The sequence below is a fragment of the Rattus norvegicus genome, chromosome 18, assembly GCF_036323735.1.
Source record: "Rattus norvegicus strain BN/NHsdMcwi chromosome 18, GRCr8, whole genome shotgun sequence".
In the NCBI taxonomy this organism is placed as follows: Eukaryota; Metazoa; Chordata; class Mammalia; order Rodentia; family Muridae; genus Rattus; species Rattus norvegicus.
Genome location: NC_086036.1, coordinates 81,689,661 through 81,710,155, shown reverse-complemented (window position 1 = coordinate 81,710,155; position 20,495 = coordinate 81,689,661).

The following is a 20,495-nucleotide window of genomic DNA, read 5'->3' as shown; positions in this document are numbered from 1 at the left end:
TGTATCTTGGGTAATCTGAGCTTTTGGGCTAATATTCACTTTTCAGTGAGTGGATATGATGTATGTTCTTTTGTGATTTGGTTACCTCACTCAGGATGATACTTTCTAGTTCTATCCATTTGCCTACGAATTTCATAAAGTCATTGTTTTTAATAGCTGAGTCGTACTCATATATATATATAATGTAATATATAAATATATCACATTTTCTGTATCCATTTCTCTGTTGAAGGACATCTGGGTTCCTTCCAGTTTCTATTGTCACTATAATGGCTAGAAATACCATCTGCTGCAACTTTTGAAGTCATTCCTCATGATAACTCAAACATTGTCATGCTAAAAGTCCATTACAATTTCCTTTTCTATGAGCTTCAGAAGCTGGTTATATTATTTATGGTTACAGTAGATTCACGTTAGTCATCATATATAACTTCCTCATTTCACATTTCCATGTCTAATCATAGAGGCAAATTTGTTTCTGTCACTTGTGATATAATAGTTACAAATGGGAGATTGCCATGAAGATGTATATGTAGGACTTCTGCACAGCATCACTGAGATGTCAAATCTGTCTCACCTCAGTCTTTTCACCTCGGTTGCTTTGTAAATCAACACACTGATGAGGCTGTGCCAAAGCATCATGGGAGATGCAGTGCTGTGAACTTATTTAAGGATCTGTGCTGAGGAAAAGCCGATTAACATTAAACTTCAAGGTAACCAGCCAAGCAAGATCAATCAATGGGATCACACTCTGGTAAATGGAAACCAAATTTATTTCATGACTGTGACTTAAATCAGTTCTGTTATTTATTATCGATGCCTTGTTTTTCTATAGGAAATTTGACAAAACATTCGAGTACGCAAACTCTGAGAAAATTCTCAATTTTTGAATAACATTCTTTAGTTCTGCTGATTTGATATCAACCCAAACACTGACATACTGAAGAAGGATGAAAAGAGAGACAAGAAAAATAAGCAGGAGGATAAAATAAAGGAAGAAGAAATGGAGGGTGAGGAAGAAGAGGAGGAAGAGGGGAAGGGAGAAGGAAAAGATATGGAGGAGGAGGAGAAAAAGGAGACTGCTTCAGAGATCTAATCAGTGCTTAACCCACAATACCCTCAGAGAATCTGGTGTTACTCTTTAGGTAGTTCTCAGGCCTTAGTTTTGCAATGGACTGTTGATTTATGATTCTCAATGTTTCTGTTTGTCTGTTTCTCTGTGACCTCACGCTTGAAAAAAAAAAAAAGCAACTTAGAGAAAGAAAAAAAACACTATTTTGCTCCCAGTTCTAGAGATAAGAGTTGATCACAGGGCAGGAAGCTGGTGAAATGGACTGTCAGGGCAGCTAGACATCCCTTTTCCAGCTTGGTTAGTCTGCCACTTCTGAGCTGCAGCCCATATTTAGGGTAGTTCATCCCTGCTGGAATCACCTCATAGACACAGCTAGTTAAAATGGGAAATCAAAGCCACATTTCCAAATAAACACTTAATCTAACATGTTTGCATTGGAAAGAGTTCTACTATCAAACTAGTTTCTCTTTTAATGAGTTCTAAACAGCAGTGGTATCATAAGCCTATTGCAGAAGCATGCATTTATTTGATTATTCAACTTTGCAAATGTGATCTAACCTAACTGCTGTTCTAAACTTCTTTCCTTAATGAGAACATACGCAGCTATAAATGTGTGCCTCTCTTTCTGCAGATAGTTAAAGAAATGTGTGTACAAACGTACAGAAATGACTGCGGACAGGTGTGTGAGGTACCCCAGATGCACCTGCATAATTCATAATATCGTTCCTTGGATTGGTTCCTGTTCAATCCTACTGCACTTTATAACTTCTTTTGAATATTTAAGCTGCTACACAAAGGAGTTTGCAAGTGCTGTGTTATTGTTAAAAACTGTTACTTCTATAAACATTAGACACTTTATTGAGTTCCGTTGTTCCCTATTTTCTGTGTTGTCTCCATATTGTTCTTTGGTAGGAATCTCATCCTTTAGTGACCGAAAATTGGAAAAAATACTGTTTAATGCTGAGTTTCATTTACATTGAGAATTCTAATAATAGAATGAAAATATTTATTTTAATGCTCACACCAGTTCTTTGACTCAAAAGTGAAATGTATGTTTTCCAAGGATTCTTTCAGAACTTCTAGAAGTTGGGAAAGTGTCACAAAATTCAGAAGTGGAAAAGCAAATTGGAAACTTTGTTCCCTTTGAGTTCTTTATAATGTGGAAACTGGAGAAGTTACAGCTTACTGCAAACAGAGTGAGTGCTCTTCTCAGCTCATTCACTAGTGTATGGTCCTGACCTTTATACATTCACTATAAATTCATCACAAAACAAATGATTTAAATCTATGCTTTTGCATAGTACTTGTTGCCAAAAACTGTAATAATGGCATATTACATTTCTTAACTATGGTATAAAATACTGTCTATCTGCAAAAAGAAGCGTATTAATGCAAACTGCATATGCTGGTGAATACTTGTGATCCTAGCTTGTGATAAGGCTAGAGGACAGCTATAAATTCAAGACTAGTCAGTGGTATGTAGAAATAACTAGGTATCAAATAAAAAAAATATTATTATTTCAATGAAGAAGTATGGAATATTAAATGGTATTAGAATTGTAAAAAATGTTAAACTGTAAAGAAAATTTCGTTCATGTTATCTTGTGAAAGTGGCATAAATTATTATTAAAAGCATTCTGGGAACATGTGTGTGTGTCTGTGTGTGTGTGTGTGTGTTTGTGTGTATGTATGTATATATACATACATATATATTCCTAGATATATGATGAGTCCATTCTTGAGAAATGTACACAAACTGCATGATAAAGGTCATACTGTGTATCTTAACAATACTTCAAGGCAGTCTGCATGCTCTGGAATAGTTGGCTAACTTAAATCAGATTCCATGTATGTATTTGGAAGGTGTTGATTTTTTTGTTGTTGTTGGTTGTTGTTCTTGTTGTTGTTGTTGTTTTATTAGAAAAAACAAGAAGTACATCACTGAAGTGTGTGAATTGTAGCCATTTCAACTATAAAATGAGGGATCAGTCATAAACCTTGTATGACTGAATAATAATGATTCTGTGAAGCTACACTTAATAAGTGTATGAATGCACAAATAGATTGATGAAATTATCCAGATAAAATATTAGAACTGAATGAAAAACAACTTAAGAACCATCAAGCCTGGTTTGTTCCAAGAACAAGAAAATACCTTGCAATACGTAAATCCAAAAGTCCCTGCTCTCTGTGGTGCTGATACAACTGACCCTGTGTTCATGTTATGAAAACCAACTCAGATGGGATCTGAAGTTCATCTGATTTCAGTTTCTTAGAAATATTTCTGTCACATTTTTCCTTCTGCAGGACCTTTGCTCCCAGTACATGAAACTCACTCCAACATTTATCACAGGGAAGATCACTTGATCTGGTATCTAGCCTATCAATCTATTTTTCATCTCTCATAAAAAGTCATGACTATGTGTCTTTATTCTTCCATAATCTTTGCTTCTGAACTTTGTATTTAAGAGAAAATGAAATTCTCTCACTTTCTCAACTGCCAGAAACATTCTTCCTAAGTCTCATCTGCCTAGGAACATTTCAGTATTGTCATCCTCCATCAAAATTGCCTGTGTGTCTACATTTTCCTTCCTCCCTCCCTCCCTCCCTCCCTCCCTCCCTCCCTTCCTTCCTTCCTTCCTTCCTTCTTTTCATTCTTTCTATAGTTCTGCTATAAACCACTTTTACCTGCTCTGTATCATTGGTAACACAGTTCTAAGCAAATTCTAGACATTCACGGTCACCACAAATTTTCTTATATTTTTTCCTGCAGTGTCATAGACAATATGCTACGTCCCCAACCATCTACTTCAGGTTCTACTTCCGTGTTTAATGGCTTCTCATTTCTTGCCTGGAGAGCACTCGGGGGTTTCCTCATTCCTGCACAGTCACTGCTTCAGACATAGATGGTCAGAAGGCCAGTTCTAGCTGCTTAAATCCTGGAACTGTAAATTTCTAGTTTCTCTCCATTGTTCTTTTGAATAATCAAGTCATACTCGGCAATCCATTTTTCTGTCCTTGCTACTATTATCATAATAATTCAACTGGGTTCATGACAGCCTGTTTTCCTTGACATCAACTGGGTTCATGACAGCCTGTTTTCCTTGACATCAACTGGGTTCATGACAGCCTGTTTTCTTTGACGTGAATGCTGGTGCTTTGCTTACGCATTATAAACAATATCTGAGATGATACAATAAACGTTCCCCTTCACACATAATTAAAAGAAAGATTCAGAAATGAATTTCTATCACTAAGTACCCATCTTTCATGTGAATGAATCTTATCTGTTTCATTTGTTTGATACTGAAGTTTATGAAGATTAATTTATACTAAATTTAACACTAAAGTTTTAGGAGATTAAAATTAAATTTGACTCAATAAGCTTTGAAATAAGTATCCACAATCAAATGTAAATCACATTGTAATGATTAAATAATCTTACTGCTTAGGACGTATAACTTATTACAGGAACACATGCAATTCTGTGTTTGCATTCATTTAAATCAAAGATCATGCTAACAACGATTGTCAGATCAACTGTGTCATTACATTTTTTCTTCCTCACCATGTAGTGATCCTTGATGGCGTGTAGAACTTGCTGGCCCTGAACTTATTAAAAGCGCCTACCTCTGACCCCCAAGTGATGGGATCAGTGCCACCGTGCTCAGGTACTATCACTATTTTAATGAATGAAACGAAGCCTGGCTTTAAAATTTGTTTGTGAGAAGTATGTTATAGAAAACAGAAATATTCATGAACGCGCACACACACACACACAAAACACGTACCTATTGTTTGGGTTAGAAAAGAGTTGGAATTTGCTATCAATTCTTCATTTCTCTACTGTGACAAACTAAGTTATCAGATTCTAGGAGACACTGCCATGTGTGGGGTAGTGAATGGAGAAGGTAAATAAATGCTTCCAATCACTAGAAAGAAACTATGACTTTGAGAATCCCGTGATGGTCCCTTGGGGCCTACCTGTGGGATCCATAGTACCCACTCTGAAAAATATTGCTAAAACATTGATATTAATAAAATAATAACTTTGACTAGTTCAAAAGTAAGCCTTTACACAAACACTACGGAAGAATTTGTAAAATGTTATCTAGACAAATTAAACAGTTCTTTTTGCCACAATGATCAAATTTCTGGTGATTTTGCTTATCAACACACAAGCATTAAATCTTACTTGAAAATTAACTATAATTCGTCAGAAGGCCTTGGACTTCGACATAGAACTCTAGGCACCAGAGGAAGGCTGTAAGCTGGAGAACCAGCTTTCTATAAGGAAGAGCATAATTGGCTATAAGATATCAAATGGTCATCCCTGAAATCATATATACACATATAAGTAATATGATGTAGATTAAGTTGTTTGTGTGTATTTAAGGATATATATATATACACATATATATATCTTAATGATATATAAGAGTTACATATGTTAGTATTTTGTGTCTCATACTACTTCTGTTCTTTAGTTTGTATGAATCAGAACTAATTGAACATTCTTTAAAAAGGTGAGTTGCTGGCACAGTTTCCAACTTCTCTCCCTTCCTGATATTCTGAGAGAACATAGAAGCCCATCTATGAATGCATATCTTTATCCAAATAGTAGACATCCTTTAACAAATTAGTGTCTTCTTAGTTATAGACACGCTATTGAATCTTCTGAGTACATTTTTCGCTTATAATGACATTTTAGAGTGAAGGTATTTTTAAAAACATCTTTTTGCCTTTTAAAAATAAATTGATTTGTTTGTATTTTTTAATTTGTTATTTTATTTATTTACATCTAAAGTTCAGGAATATATATTCAACAGTTAAAGGGAAAGAGACCATGCATTTGAACAAAGCAAAGGAAGAGAATACATGGAGGTATGGTGTGGTTGGAGGAAGGAAAGGAATGGTGCAATGATATTACAACTTAAAACATAAAAAAGAATATTTAAAATAAAAATATAATCTTTTTGTGAGCCACAGTGTTTAGTTAGCATGGCTAGAATGAAGATTTATGTATAGTTATTTACTTGTACAAGGGTAACTTACCAATGCCTATGCCCTGGAGAGATACTGTTCCATTTTGTGCTATGGGTAATAACTAGATATAGCTTCTTGTAGAAGGTGCAGTCTCATGTTACCAGCTATTCGATCATATTGTGAAGCCTGAGATTGTGTCATTTAATGAGAAGAAAAACTGTTTCTAGTTGTGGTATGTCTCAATCCTTAGCATACACCTTTACGTCATCTGACTGGAATACACACGTCTATAATACACACCTTTAATCATAAACAACTAAGATAAAGATAGATTGTAAAAGAAAACACCCATATTTGGAAGTGATGTCTACTTGAGTGTCTGAAAAACTAACTGATGAGTCAGAAAAAGGTTTTGGCCATAAGGGTTGGGAATCTAAATTTCACCAGGAGAGGAAATGGAAGCTATGAGAGAGAGAGAGAGAGAGAGAGAGAGAGAGAGAGAGAGAGAGAGAGAGAGAGAGAGAGAGAGAAGGAGGAGGAGGAGGAGGAGGAGGAGGAGGAGGAGGAGGAGGAGGAGTGGGACCAATTTTACTAGGAAGTTTTAAAGAGACACGTCAAAGAGAGAGCAAGCTCTTCACAAGACAGAATAAGCCAGAGAATGAAGAGACAGAATATTAAAACAGGTTGACAGAGTTCATTTGAAACAAATGAGAGCAACTCCAGAGAAACTGAGAGAAGCCAGATTGTTTGACCCAGAACAGCTGAGTTGAATCAGCCACCCAGAGCTGAGAAAGAGCTCAGAAGGCGTGAGCTTACTGAGTAAAGTCTCAGAGTCTGAAAACTCCTAGCCTAGATTAGATTGTATGGATGATAGAAGCTTCCAGCACAGGGCCTACCTAGATTAGCAGATGGAGGCAGAAATAAAAGGTGAATAAAAGTTAAAGTATAGTCTCATGAGCCCCTTCTCCACCCAAGATGGGTATGAACAGATGCAGTCCTGTGTAAGTAATCACCACTGCTGTGAGTGTACGGTTACAATAATCATGTGCAGAAATAGCACTTCACTTTCACTATGCCCCGCTCCTCAACCTGTAGACTCTCGCAATACGTTGTTTTTTTGTTTTGTTTTGTTTTTGTTTGTTTTTTTTTTTATGATGCTCCCTGAGCATTGAATGGAAGCGATATATTTAAGGAGCAAAATTAACCCATACAAGTAGGGAAGGGATACAGGAAATAGGTGGCTGGATCAAAAGACAAGAGAGCTCAACAAGACTACATATCATCAAAGTGTTGAATGTGCATAGATGAAACTTTGAAAATGAAATAGATTTGGAAATAAATAGCACACCGAATCAAATATTAGTAATAGTTCTAGAAAAAATAATTTCCGTGAGATAATATGATAGAAAGACAAGTAAATTTCCAAAACTCCATAATACTTGGTTGCCCGGTTGTTTTTATTAAAAATCACAGATGTTTCTTTGGACATAATGCAGAAGGGAGGTGGGTGTCAGAATTTTGTGTCTCGCAATACTTCTGTCCTTTAGGTTGTACACATCAGAACTAACTGAACATTCATTAAAAAGGTCAGTTTCTGGCACAGTTTCCGACTTTTCTCCCTTCCTGATATTCTGAGAGAACATAGAAGCCCATCTATGAACTCATAGCTTTATCCAAAGAGTAGACATCCTTTAACAAATTAGTTTCTTACTTACAGACACACTATTGAAATTTATGAATACTTTCTTCCTTTTAAAAATGACGTTTCAGAGTAATGACATTTTCCAAATTATCTGGCCTAGAAGTCAAGAAAGGGTTTTGGTTGTGGTTGTTATTTTTATCATGGTTCCTGAGAGCAGCAATAGCCCTTCCTCCAGCTTCTAGTCACTATCAAGTGAAAATGAGACCCAGAGATGCTAATTTAATTAAATGAAGCGATTGTAAAATAATTTTAATCAATTAATCCCTTCGGTCTTGATGAACTTGTGTTTGTTCAGAATCAGCTGAGCAGAGAATATTCTCAGAATTGCCTCGCAATTTTGAAAATGGAGAGGGTCTTAATAGTGTAATAGCTCAGTCAGAATTCCACACTTAATCTCCAGTGCAAGCAGTTGTACAATAAACCCCTTTCCCCTTTCAGGAGCAGTCCTGGGTTTCTTCTATAGTTTAGATTGCACTGAATGTTTTTTTTTAATTTCTCATTCTCTCCAGGACCCTGAAACTTCATTTCAAGGTTCTGTTGCACCCCTATGTGCCACAGAGTTCTCCAGCATTTGGCTGATTCTGAATATTCCTTTCCTGATACCCACAGGGAGACACAGGGAGCTGTGTCTCCAGTCCTATGCTCTTATTTCTAACGTGAATTATTTTATCATCTATTCTGTCTATCTGTATTCTTTCCCATATTGCCATATACTGTTTAACATCTCTTCTATAAAAAGACCCTGTCAGTTTCTGTCTTTCACTAGAGTCTTCATGTATTAACTACTTGAACAAATGAGGCCCATAAAAATAGGACTCTACTTCTTATCAGTGCATTATTTTTCCTTATATTTTAATATCTCACTAATGGTAACCATCCATGCTAACCATAATACTGCATTGTCTGAAAACAGAGTAAATTTTGAAAAAGAAAATATTTTGATCAATCTGCTATAATTGCATCAATAATTTATCATGTACAGTGTTTTATCCCATCAGAACCACAGACAGCAAATCAATGTTTTTGTAGTGAAAGATCAGGCAATGGACGTCATTCACTGTCATATCGACTAGACCACGTCCCAAAATCAGGTCTTCCTATTTCTTCTATTCTCATCCTTTGACGACAAGTGTTTTTCAAAGAAAGATATAATGTTCAATTAATTACTTTAATAAGATTAACCATTGAAAATACAGGGGCCTGAAGAGATGGCTCAGCAGTTGAGAGAATTTTTCTTTTCCAGAGAACCTGAGTTCAATTTCCAGGACCCATGTCAGGAAGCTCACGATCACCTGTAACTTCTACCTTCAGAACTTCTTCTGACCTCTGAGGGTACCAAGCAAGCAAGAGCACACACTCAGAGAGAAGCATACATATAAATAAATTTAAAAATCAAATCCCTTAAATAAATGAATAAAACAAAACTACAAATCTAATTATTTCATCAAGATATCACTCTGCCTTCACTACAATTGACAACTCTTCAACAACAGCATAAAATTATGGAAAAATACAAACGAACAATGGCTCTAAAACAGAAACAACATCAGAAAAGCTGAACGCTGGTTGAGAAAATGCAGACAAGAGGGACATTTTGGTGGGCAAAGCCTTTTCAGCAAATAAGGAAATGCCAACACTTAGTGCAATCCTTCTGATCATAAGCAGCACCAGTCTTCAAATGTGTGGTCTAAAAAAATCCCAACAGGCAAGTATTTAAAAGTTGTATTTTATAAATATATCAAGCCTCTTCATAAGGAAGATACAAAACCATCAATCATTAAATTATCACTAGAACACAATATTCGAACTTGCTACAGACATTTCCCTTGCTGTGTGTGATCTGAAATAGTGTAGTCCTGTAAGTCTTGTCAGTCCTAGGAAGTAAAACCTGTATTTTTCACCCATAAATAGGATTTGATAAGATTCAATATATATTTCTGGTTGAAATAAATCTACAGGGGAGTACAAAGAGGAGAGGTATATAGATCGTTAATGAGGTCATATCCTCCAGAACAAGGTAGAGCACTACGATGCTGTGTAGACAAAAGTGTGCAACTTTCTTTTTGCATTTTCTAAAATCACCCATTTTGCTGCTATTATTTCTGTGAATGTTCATGTGTAACAATAAAGTGATAAGAGATATTAATTAAATTGTGTGATTTCCATTTTACAGGCATTGTGCTCTGTGTTCATTCAGCAGCAGTCAGGTAGCTGTCTAAACTGCAGGTGCCAAGGATCCACCAGTGAAGAAAAGAAAGTCACTGCCTCGTGAAGTTATAATGGGTCCCTGGGCAGTTATTATGTAATGGCTGCATTTTACAGGTGAGGAGACAGACTTCAAGCGGCTAATTAATTTTCAGAGTTACTCAGTGAGTGGCAGGATGGATTCGACCTACGGCTATTTAGATGCAGAGTCCAATCTCACAGTTGTCCTCTTTATTAGGCATTTTTCGTTTCTTATAAATTTTAGCTAGTTCTGTGGAAAGATTCACATGTAAGAACATTGCAAAGAGCCCATTGGGGACAGTGGAATGCCTCTGATATCTTCCAAAAGATACCAGTAAATAACCTCAGGCTTCCCAGGGATAAGTTTAAAGACAGGAGGCCCTCAGCCAAACAGATATAGAGTGGTGTTCCAAGGAAAGGGTTCTGCTCTTAACAGCTTCTTTCTTTAAAAAGAGGCTTTTAGATTGAGAGCTATGACAATGCACATTAGGACATAGTGACAGGCTTACTCCTTGGGAGAAATAACTGTATCTTATATGACCCTCTGTTCTTTCCTTCTGTATCCTGGAATCATCTTCTGTTGATGCAGATGCTGATGGAGATCTTTGACCCAAGTGCTTTCTTCAGCCTATTAACTACAAGAGGACAGGTTCCCCAGTGACACATGGGCTCACCCAGCTGCTGGACTGTGATGACCTTTATCCTTAGCTGCCTCCAACTTGAACTTAGGAGGTAGAACATTCTCCAGCCTACATAACAGGTTCCCACACAGAGGCCAGAACTGGATGCAGAGAAGAGTTTCATGAGCTAGGCTTTGTACTCTGATGCTGTGGTTCACTCTGGGAATATTTATAGATGGAGAGCTAGGGACAGACTCCCAGTCTTGCTTGAGTCATATGGGGACACTTTCATTATGTCAACAGATTTAATTATATACACTTGAATGTTCATACATAGACACTTGCACATTTTACATAAAGATGTATTTTCTTCTATCTGAATTGGAGACTTCACATAATCTTATGTGAAGCTATACTAACAAAGCAGATTTTCCATATCCATAACCTACCAAAACACCTTAATAATTATAATTGCTTTATATTGTTTGGAGAATAAATTTCCTCATTCTTACTTGAATATTTAGGGACATTCCAAATTTGATTCTGAGACCTTTATTTCAGTTTTAAGGCATCAGTTTATCAGCCAAGCATCTTTGTTTTTCGCTCCATTCTGCCTGGTGTGTAATAAATGCTCTCCTTTGATTTAATGGTATTAAGATATTAGGATGAGTGTGGATCTTCCTCTTGTCTTTTCATCTCAATTCTTCAGATGCTCTATGACCCAGCATGAACTTCACATATTCTAACTAGCTTTGGTGTCTATTTTTTTTCAAATTATAATTCATTTGATGCCTACTGTAGTTTGCATGCACCATATATATATATATATATATATATATATATATATTCCCAAATATACTTATACATTATATATGCATATATGTGTATACACACACACACGTGTGTGTGTGTATGTATGTATGTGTGTATAATGAGATTTATACTCAATAGTAATCAGGGCACTGATACTAAGGAAATTCAAGGTGTTGTTATCTGTATTTCAATAAAAGGTTAGGATTTTAATTTATCAGAAAGAATCCACATTTGAAAAATCAAAGAATGATTCTTTAGAGAAAATATCAAAAATAAATAAACAAATGTTATTCGTCCAGAAGGTGAGTGAGTCTTATATTCTGTTCTGCCAAGAGAATGCAGTGTCTTCACAGAACACTTACCAAGCATGTCCTTCATGTAATTAGGCATCTGCGAGCACCTTATGGTTGAAGAATTAAGCAAAAAACAACTTCTTGATCTTTGGGAAAATACACCCACAACTTCCAAAGAAAAATCATCTATGTCTGAAAGTTTCAGAACTGAGACAGTAATAAAATTTACTTCTCATTTTTCATCACTAAGGATTGATGCTTCTATGAGTGATTGGGGTCTGTTAGAATTAATAGCACTCTCCATAACGTTTTGCAAATGCCCAGCATCACTCTGAACATAAAAATGAACACTTTAAACCCTTTAACAGTGAGATGAAAGATGTGCTTTTGCTGCAAAGACTACAATATATGATACAGTTATTGTAAATCCAGACAATCAATTTCTACTTTCACACTCTTACTAGTATACTATAATTTGCAATATAAGAAGACAATAATCATTGATTAAAGCATATATAACAAAACAATGAATATTATATTTGAAAATACAACCACCCAAGAAAATATATTAAATCTTAAAGCCAGTTGGTCACAATGATCTGTATATAGACTAAGTCTGTGATTAATACAATACCAATGAATAAGAAAGTCATTTATCTAAGAAGTACATAGTTCAGTACAAAGATTAATAAATACTTGGAAGTATTGTGTTTTATTTTACAAACAATCTATATCATCCAGCTTTAGTTTAAATTACATAGTAGAGCCTTCACTTCCATGGACTGAATTCATGGTATTAGAAGTTATTTTGAACACTAACAATGGATAAAGTAAATACAAACCCAAATACAAGTTCTTTGCTGTAAAATGATGACCTGTCTGCAAGATATGTGAGTGCAAAATGACACAAGAATTGTGGGATGACCCAATAATATCTGATTTGATTTAAGACTCAGTCTAGAAGATGGAACCCACACTTTATACTGGTTGGGTGGCCAAGAACTTTAGACTAGATAGAAACTAGTAGAAAACTACATTCTTACATTCTGATATTAAAAATTAGCCATATAATGATTCCTAACAATATTCTACTAGACTCATAGATCAGTGCCTTGCTTAAACATCGTCAGAGAGTTTCCTCCTCCAGTAGATGGGAACAAACACAGAGGCCCAGAGAGAGTGCGAAGAAAGGGAGATACCTTTGCAGATTCATTCTTTAATGGGGTATCACCATCAAATACTTCTCCTTATGGCACAGGGAACTCTGTGGAAGAAGAGGCAGAAAAATTGTAAGAGTTATAGTGAATGGAGGACACAAAGAAAACAAGATTCACCAAGCACAGTGCCTGCCAATGCACATACAAACTCACAGATAGGCAGTGTGCACAGGGCCTGCACATCTGTGAGTCATGTAAGCTCCCTGTGCCGAGAGAAGTAGACACAAACTCTCATCTGTAACCTGAGAGCAATCTCTGATTGATAACTCCTTTCCAACACTGTGTCACTAGAAACCAAAAACACCTATGCCTTGCAGTAGATGGCAAAGACAATCTCCTTAGTGTCCTTTGAGGTCTTTGCCTCAAAATGTTTTGTAAGGGCATTCTTTTTCTTTATGTACAGTTCCTTTGTCCATATATTATGGCTTCTGACTTTGTGATTTGGTGAGATTCCTGTTTGTTTGCTTGTCTGTTTGTTTTGTCCTATTCTTGAGTCAGAAGGGCGGTGAAGAGAATCCCAGAAGACTATAGGGAAGGGAAAAGATAATCTTAAAATATGGTAAAAAAATCTATTTTCAATAAAAGAAAAGAAAATCATCTGGAAAAAAGAAAGTGTAATTTCTGAAACTGTTAAATTGCAATGCATAGAACACCAAATTCAGTGTTTCACAATGATTTTCCTTAAATTTTCTAAGAGATCATGATCACATTTGAAGGCATGTTATAGCTAAACATTACTTGTAAAATTATTTTAATTAAAAAAATGAATGTATTAAAATTGAATAATAAATAAATTGAGAAATAAATAAATATCAAAAGTGAATATGCTGAACATAAAAATTTGGCTAAAGAATATAATGTCCATCCAGCACCAACGTTGAGATATAGAGAATAGACCTCTTATGGTTAGACCACCATAGAGTCAAATCACTAATATTTACACCTCTGAATGTAAATATGAAACATAAGAGTCATCTCTCTGGTTTATTCTGCCAATGAGATTATAGCATTTATGTATTCATTTATATTTTTATTACATATCCAAAATATAGAACTCATCCATGTTTTGGCTGTTAGCAATAATTTTCTGTTACATATCTTCTAAGAATTTTCCATTGAAGGCATATGCTGTAATATTTTATTCATTTTAATGCTGATGAGCCCTTTAGTTTTTTTGGTCTTTTCCTAGTAAGTAATGATTCAAGAATCATTGAGCATGACTTCTGCTGTATGATGTAACACAATGTGAATGAGGAAGTGCAGCAGTGACCCTCTGTTATGTTGGACATGTGTCCCATTAGTAGACTTCATAACTAGTTTACTGAAGTAGGAGGGTTAGTTCACAAACTACTTTCAATGCAAAGAGCTTCAAAATACTTCATTTTTTTGAAATACTTTTTACTACACAACTTTATTTAAGTAGTGCACTTAACAATCATAACACTCTACAAAGAAACATTCTTTAGTTTATGTTTTTCAAACTCAAAAATTCAATAAATCTATTAGCTTAACAGTAGTAGTCTGATATCTGACTCATTGAGCTGTATTTGGGTGATGTGGGATGATGTCACAGGTGAGGCAAGTACTAGATAAAAGGAGGCCTGTCATTGGATGAGAAGGAAGGATGGGCGGGAGAAAAATTGAAGGAAGAGGAGGAGACTGGAACAGAAATGAGGAAGAAACAGGAGGGAAGGAGAGAGAGAGACTGTGGCAGGAAAATATGGCAGGTGATGTTAAGATTCTGCTCTGGGTATTTACAGGTTGTTATTAATGTTCTTAAGGGATGCATGGTACTCGGCTTTGTAGGTTTAGATGGGCAATTATATCTTATCAATTGGATCTAAAGTTATTGTGTTGTGTGTTCTTTCATGAGTAGATTTAAGTGTAATGGAGAGTGGGGCGGCTAGTCTGGGCCACCATGGAATTGCAATGTGTGCTTCTGGCAAGATATCCAGCAGATATCTTGGGGCAATGCGGTGCCGAATCTAGTGGGGATAAAAGATAACCTTACTTTTTTTATTTTTTATATTTTTACAACAACAGAGTGAGCATACTTTTTTGGTGGGAATTATTTCATCAAAATTTTCAGCTCCAATTCACACCATGGATATGTGCTTTCATTGTTAGACTGCTTATCCTTCTCCTCCTTTTCCTCTACTCATTCTTTCCTGGTCATAGTCATAAATCCTTATGTTTTTGTTTGTCTGTGGGAAGTTTACACCTCTTGACATATATAAAAAAGTTTACATAAGGAAAAAATTAACAGCATAGGCCAAATGAATCTCCTTTAGACAGTTCGGCGAACTCAAAGACATAAGTTCATTAAATTTCAAAATAAAGAAAAAAACAAATCAAAACAAAAACAATGGGTGTAAACCATATGAAGCAATGAAGTTGTACAAGAAGAATGAATCAGATGTTGACCTGCATTTCTGGTAGCAATTTTTCTATGGTGACACCAACTATAGCTCACTATGTCTTCTTAAAGAAGAAACATTTTTATTTCATTTCTTCTGACTTAATTAAAATGTTATCACCATTTTCTCCTCCTCTGCATTATGGTTTAATTTAGCTTAAATTTTTATATGCTCTTAAACTACCAAATGAATCAGCATGGATAATAATAATGTATCCTATACTACCCCATTAATCTAAATTCTTTATATAGTCATCCTCAGCCATACTCATAATTTTGGCACTTAAGGTGAAAAAATAGCAAATAAGGAAAAACAGAGACAATGTTGGAAGAACTTCTTAATCTCAAATCATGTGTAGGATTCTGGAAAATTCTTAAAATGTCTACCATGGCAATATTCACAATCAGGCTATATAGAACTGGGAAAATAACTTCAAAATGAGAAAAAAAATGGACTGAGGAGATTAGACAGAGTATTTATATACTAATTTTCTGAGAACATATTTTTGTGACATCATTAATAATCCATGAATATGGTATATTTCTCGATTTGCTTATTTTCATTGATTTTAGTTTTCTGTACTGAAAAGTTTCCACATATAATCCTATTGCCTTAAAAGTCCTTGTAGCACTTTTAAAACATCATGACCAAATACAACATGAGAGAAGTATTTATTTCATCTTATGCTTCCTTTCAGGTAACAGTCATTCAGTGAAAGAAGTCAGGACATGAACTGAAGCAGAACAGGCATGTAGAAGTGGGAACTGAACTAAAACAGACACTCTAGCGAAATGCTTTTTGCTAGCTTGTTCCCCAGTTCTTGCTCTGTCTATTTTCTTACTCTCCACAGGACCAAAAGCCCAGATAAGATACTGATAGCCTTCACAGATAAATCATTAATCAAGAAAATGCCCTAAAGTTTTGTCTATAGGAACTTTGATGGAGGAATTGTATTAAATGAGGTTCCACTACCCAAGTAACTATAGCTACTGTCAAGTTGAAAATTAACAAAGGACAATTGACCCCTTTTAAACCTGACACACCAAAACATTACTCTTAAACCCTAACCTTTCCTATCTTGTTTATCCCCAAGATCTCATATTAATATTAATATAGCAATAAAATGTAATGTTAAAAGTTCCACAGTCTTTGAAATATTCAGTATCCCATGAAAAGTGCGAAATTTCTCAACTATGGACTGACCCTGGACTCTGACCCCATAGGTAGCAATGAATATCCTAGTAAGAGCACCAGTGGAAGGGGAAGCCCTGGGTCCTGCTAAGACTGAACCCCCAGTGAACTAGATTGTTGGGGGGAGGGCGGCAATGGGGGGAGGGTGGGGAGGGGAACACCCATAAGGAAGGGGAAGGGGGAGGGTAATGTTTGCCCGGAAACCGGGAAAGGGAATAACACTCGAAATGTATATAAGAAATACTCAAGTTAATAAAAAAAAAAAAAGAAAGAAAAAGTTTTTTTTAAAAAAAATAGTTGCTTTATTATTCAACATGGGAAGAATCAAAGAACAGCCAAAAGCAAATCAAAGCAAAATCAATCTCCAACAATGTAAGCAGTTTAATATATGACATATGGAACATACAACGTTCTGGGTCCTAAAGCCTATGCAGGGTCCCTTTTCTAGCTCATTTATCCACAGCATATGTAGCTTGTTTTGTAGGCTTAGACCAGTTTCCCACCAGCCCCCTACTTCCTGTGGTGGTCATGTGTGGTACTCTTGTCTTCAGGAATCTGAGGTCTCTGGAGCAGCTCTTACATTGGTAGCCATATCAATTGCTTCTCCCTGTGTCTCTTCGGAAAGCCAGTACTTCTTTAGAGTACCGTGCATCAGCTGCTCTCTAGGACACTTTCACGCCTTCAACACAAACACCTCACAGATGGCTATCATACAGTCCCAAGTTCAGACACCAACGTGAGATGGTGCCTTCCTTTTTCTGGATCAGAGACTTGTTTCTTGACCCTGAGGAAAAGAATCCCAGATTTTATCTCAGTGATACTAGTGTCTTCTTTTTTTCTTTAATTTATTTTTTTATCTTTATTAACTTGAGTATTTCTTATTTACATTTCGATTGTTATTTCCTTTCCCAGTGTCCGGGCCAACATCCTCCTAGCCTCCCCACTTCCCCTTCTATATGGGTGTCTTCTTAATCACCAGATACCACAGATGATTAATATGAAATGTCACCTAAATGGACACTTAGAGTCTTTCCTTAGGTCTGAACTTCGCAGGCCAGGCCACCATCTCATATATGATTGTCAACCGTATTGACATATTGATTGTCTCATCTACCAGGCTCTTCAGAAGAGCTCATTGAACTCTGAACACTCGACAGCATTTCCAGTCCAAAGTTCAAATGTCACCATAATTTCCCTGGAAAATGAGGTTACGTCTTTCACAAGAATACTCAATAACCCGGTATCCAATTCCTCTCTTAGTTTGGATTCTATTGCTGTAATAAATACCATGACAGAGAAGAACTTGGGAATGAAGGGATGTATTTGAAATTGCTACCCAGGTAACAGGACAACAGTATGGTGAGGCAGGGTAGGAGCTAAAACAAAGAAGGATTCTTTAGGCAGGATCTTAAAAAAGATGCTATGGAAGAATGTTGCTTAAGGGCTTGGTCCTAATGGCTTATAAAGCCTTATTGCATACCCCAAGACCATCTTTCCAGGTGTGGTGCCATGCGTAGTTGCCTGGACACTCCTTTTGGATCATTTTCTTAAATGATATTTCATCCTTCATGAAAATGCTCGTTTGTGTTTAGCTTACAATGACAACAGCAACAACAAACCAAAAACAAACAAACAAAACAGGACAGCACCCCCATTCTCTATCTATCTATCTATCTATCTATCTATCTATCTATCTATCTATCTATCTATCTATCTTTCTATCTATAGCTAAGTAGTTCATGCACTGAGATGAGTGTAAATGTCCCTATAGTTTTAAATTCTGACTAAATGTTCACACTATTAGTTGTAGAGCCAGGTAGTGGCAGTGCATGCCTTTAACATCAGCACTTATGGTTACCTGGTCTGCAGGGCAAGTTCCAGGATAGCCATGGCTGCATAAACTCTGTAATTATAAATAAATAAATAAATAAATAAATAAATAAATAAATAAATAAATAAATAAATAAATAAATTGCAATCAGTCTTTTTTGCACATCATGCAACCTTTCTGAATTTACAAGTTCAAAGCTTGCACATCTAGTAGAAAACTATCCTATCTGCATTTTCTTTCCTCACTTTTCTCAATTCCTTTAACTTTCTTCTCTTGCCTCATTTCAGTATGCAGAATCCTCCTCATCATTAATAAAAGTAGGGTGAAGAAATATTCTTGATTTTTCCCAATTGGACAAGAGCGTTTTAACAAGCATCATGTTACCTGTAGGCTTGTGAGGATGTTCTCGGCAGCTGAAGATCCACTTTTGTTCACCTCAAGCTGGAAAAAAAAAGTCTCAATCTTCAGATATAAATGTATAGGATGCTGTACCCTGTCTAACATTTCTTTTGAACCTTTTAAATGGCTATGAGTGTTAAATATTGAACTTCTTACATTTCTGGAATGAATATCAGTTGATTATGATTTATACCTCACTTTATACAGCAGAAACTTGCATTTCCTCACATTTTAATATTTTCTTTTGTTATTTTAAACCTGCATTTTAAAAGGCACATGAATACACCATTTATTGTTTATATATTTTTGTTTAGTTTTTGCTACCAGAGGAAAGAATATTTCACAAAATTAATCGTGATGCATTCTATCTAATTTTTGAGAAGATTAGTGAATTGTTCTTAGTTTTAAAAATATCATCTGGCAGAATTTCTCAGTAAAACCATATGGATATGAACAATTTTTTATTTGCCATAAGTATTTTAGTTAAGAATTCTACTTCTGAACTGTTATGATGCATAACTTTTATATTATATAGCACTAATTTGATTCGGTGGGAGATGCAAAGAGAACATGAATTTGAGGAAAAGGATATAGCAAGAGAGTTTGGAACTGGGGAAGAACTGGAGTTAGTATGATCATAATACATTTTATACATATAAGAAATATTCAAAGAATTAAAATAATTATAACAAAATGATGTTCTTGGCTTGGGTTATTTAAACAGTTAACAGACTTATTCTGTTATATGTATGTTTTATACTTTGATGACTACAAAGTCTACAGTGATATAACCTGATATGTTATTGAGCAGGGAAGATTATGTCTTCTCCATTGACAGAGTTGTTAAAAGTTGAACATCTTGGTGTTCTTTCAAAGAGCCTCATTGTGGGTCATTGAATGCCTCTAGTATTTGTCTAACTTCAATTTTCGTGATACTTTCTCTTTTCTTTTTCTTGGCTTTGTACTTATTTTTTCTTATTTAGGTTTTTGGTATGAAAGTTCAGATTATTGAAACTTATGAGTTATCCTTCCACATTATTTTATTAAGTGATATGGCCTTTTTTTTCCTTAATACTAGATGTTCCTACACCTTTACACATGTCATATTGCCTTTTTTCCTGAGGTCATTCCACTAATATTGTTGTTATCATTAATCAGTTTCCCTGAGATTTTTGTCTTTGACATATGGTACATACAGAATCTTGTGTTTACTTTTGAAGTACTTTATTATTTCTGAAGTTTCTAGAATATTGATGTTGCATTGGTTCAGTTTTGTTGAGAAAAATAAATTGCACATTTTAATTCTTTTATAATTTAATGAGCCTTGTTAGATGCTCAGCTCAGGACTGTTTGGCTATAAGTTTCATGGGCACTTAAACATAGGGCTCACCATTTTCCTTTGGGTAGAGCCTTTTATACATGCTGATTGAGCAACTGAATTACTGTGTGATTGTATATGCTTGCTGGTGTACTAGCTAGCTATGATAATCACTTTTGTGAGATGAGTACTTTCTTTCTACTATAGCCATAGAGCTGTGGTTTGTTTGTTTGTTTGTTTTAGTTCTACCAGCTTGACTGCTGAACTATATTCTGAAATTTCTAACGCTTAACTCATTATTATTTAGAGATGCTGTCCTGGTGACGTGATCTTTTCAGTCATTTAATAATTTCTTTTTGTCCTTAACTGCTTTGTATTTTTGTTAACACTTGGCATATTTTCTTTTACCT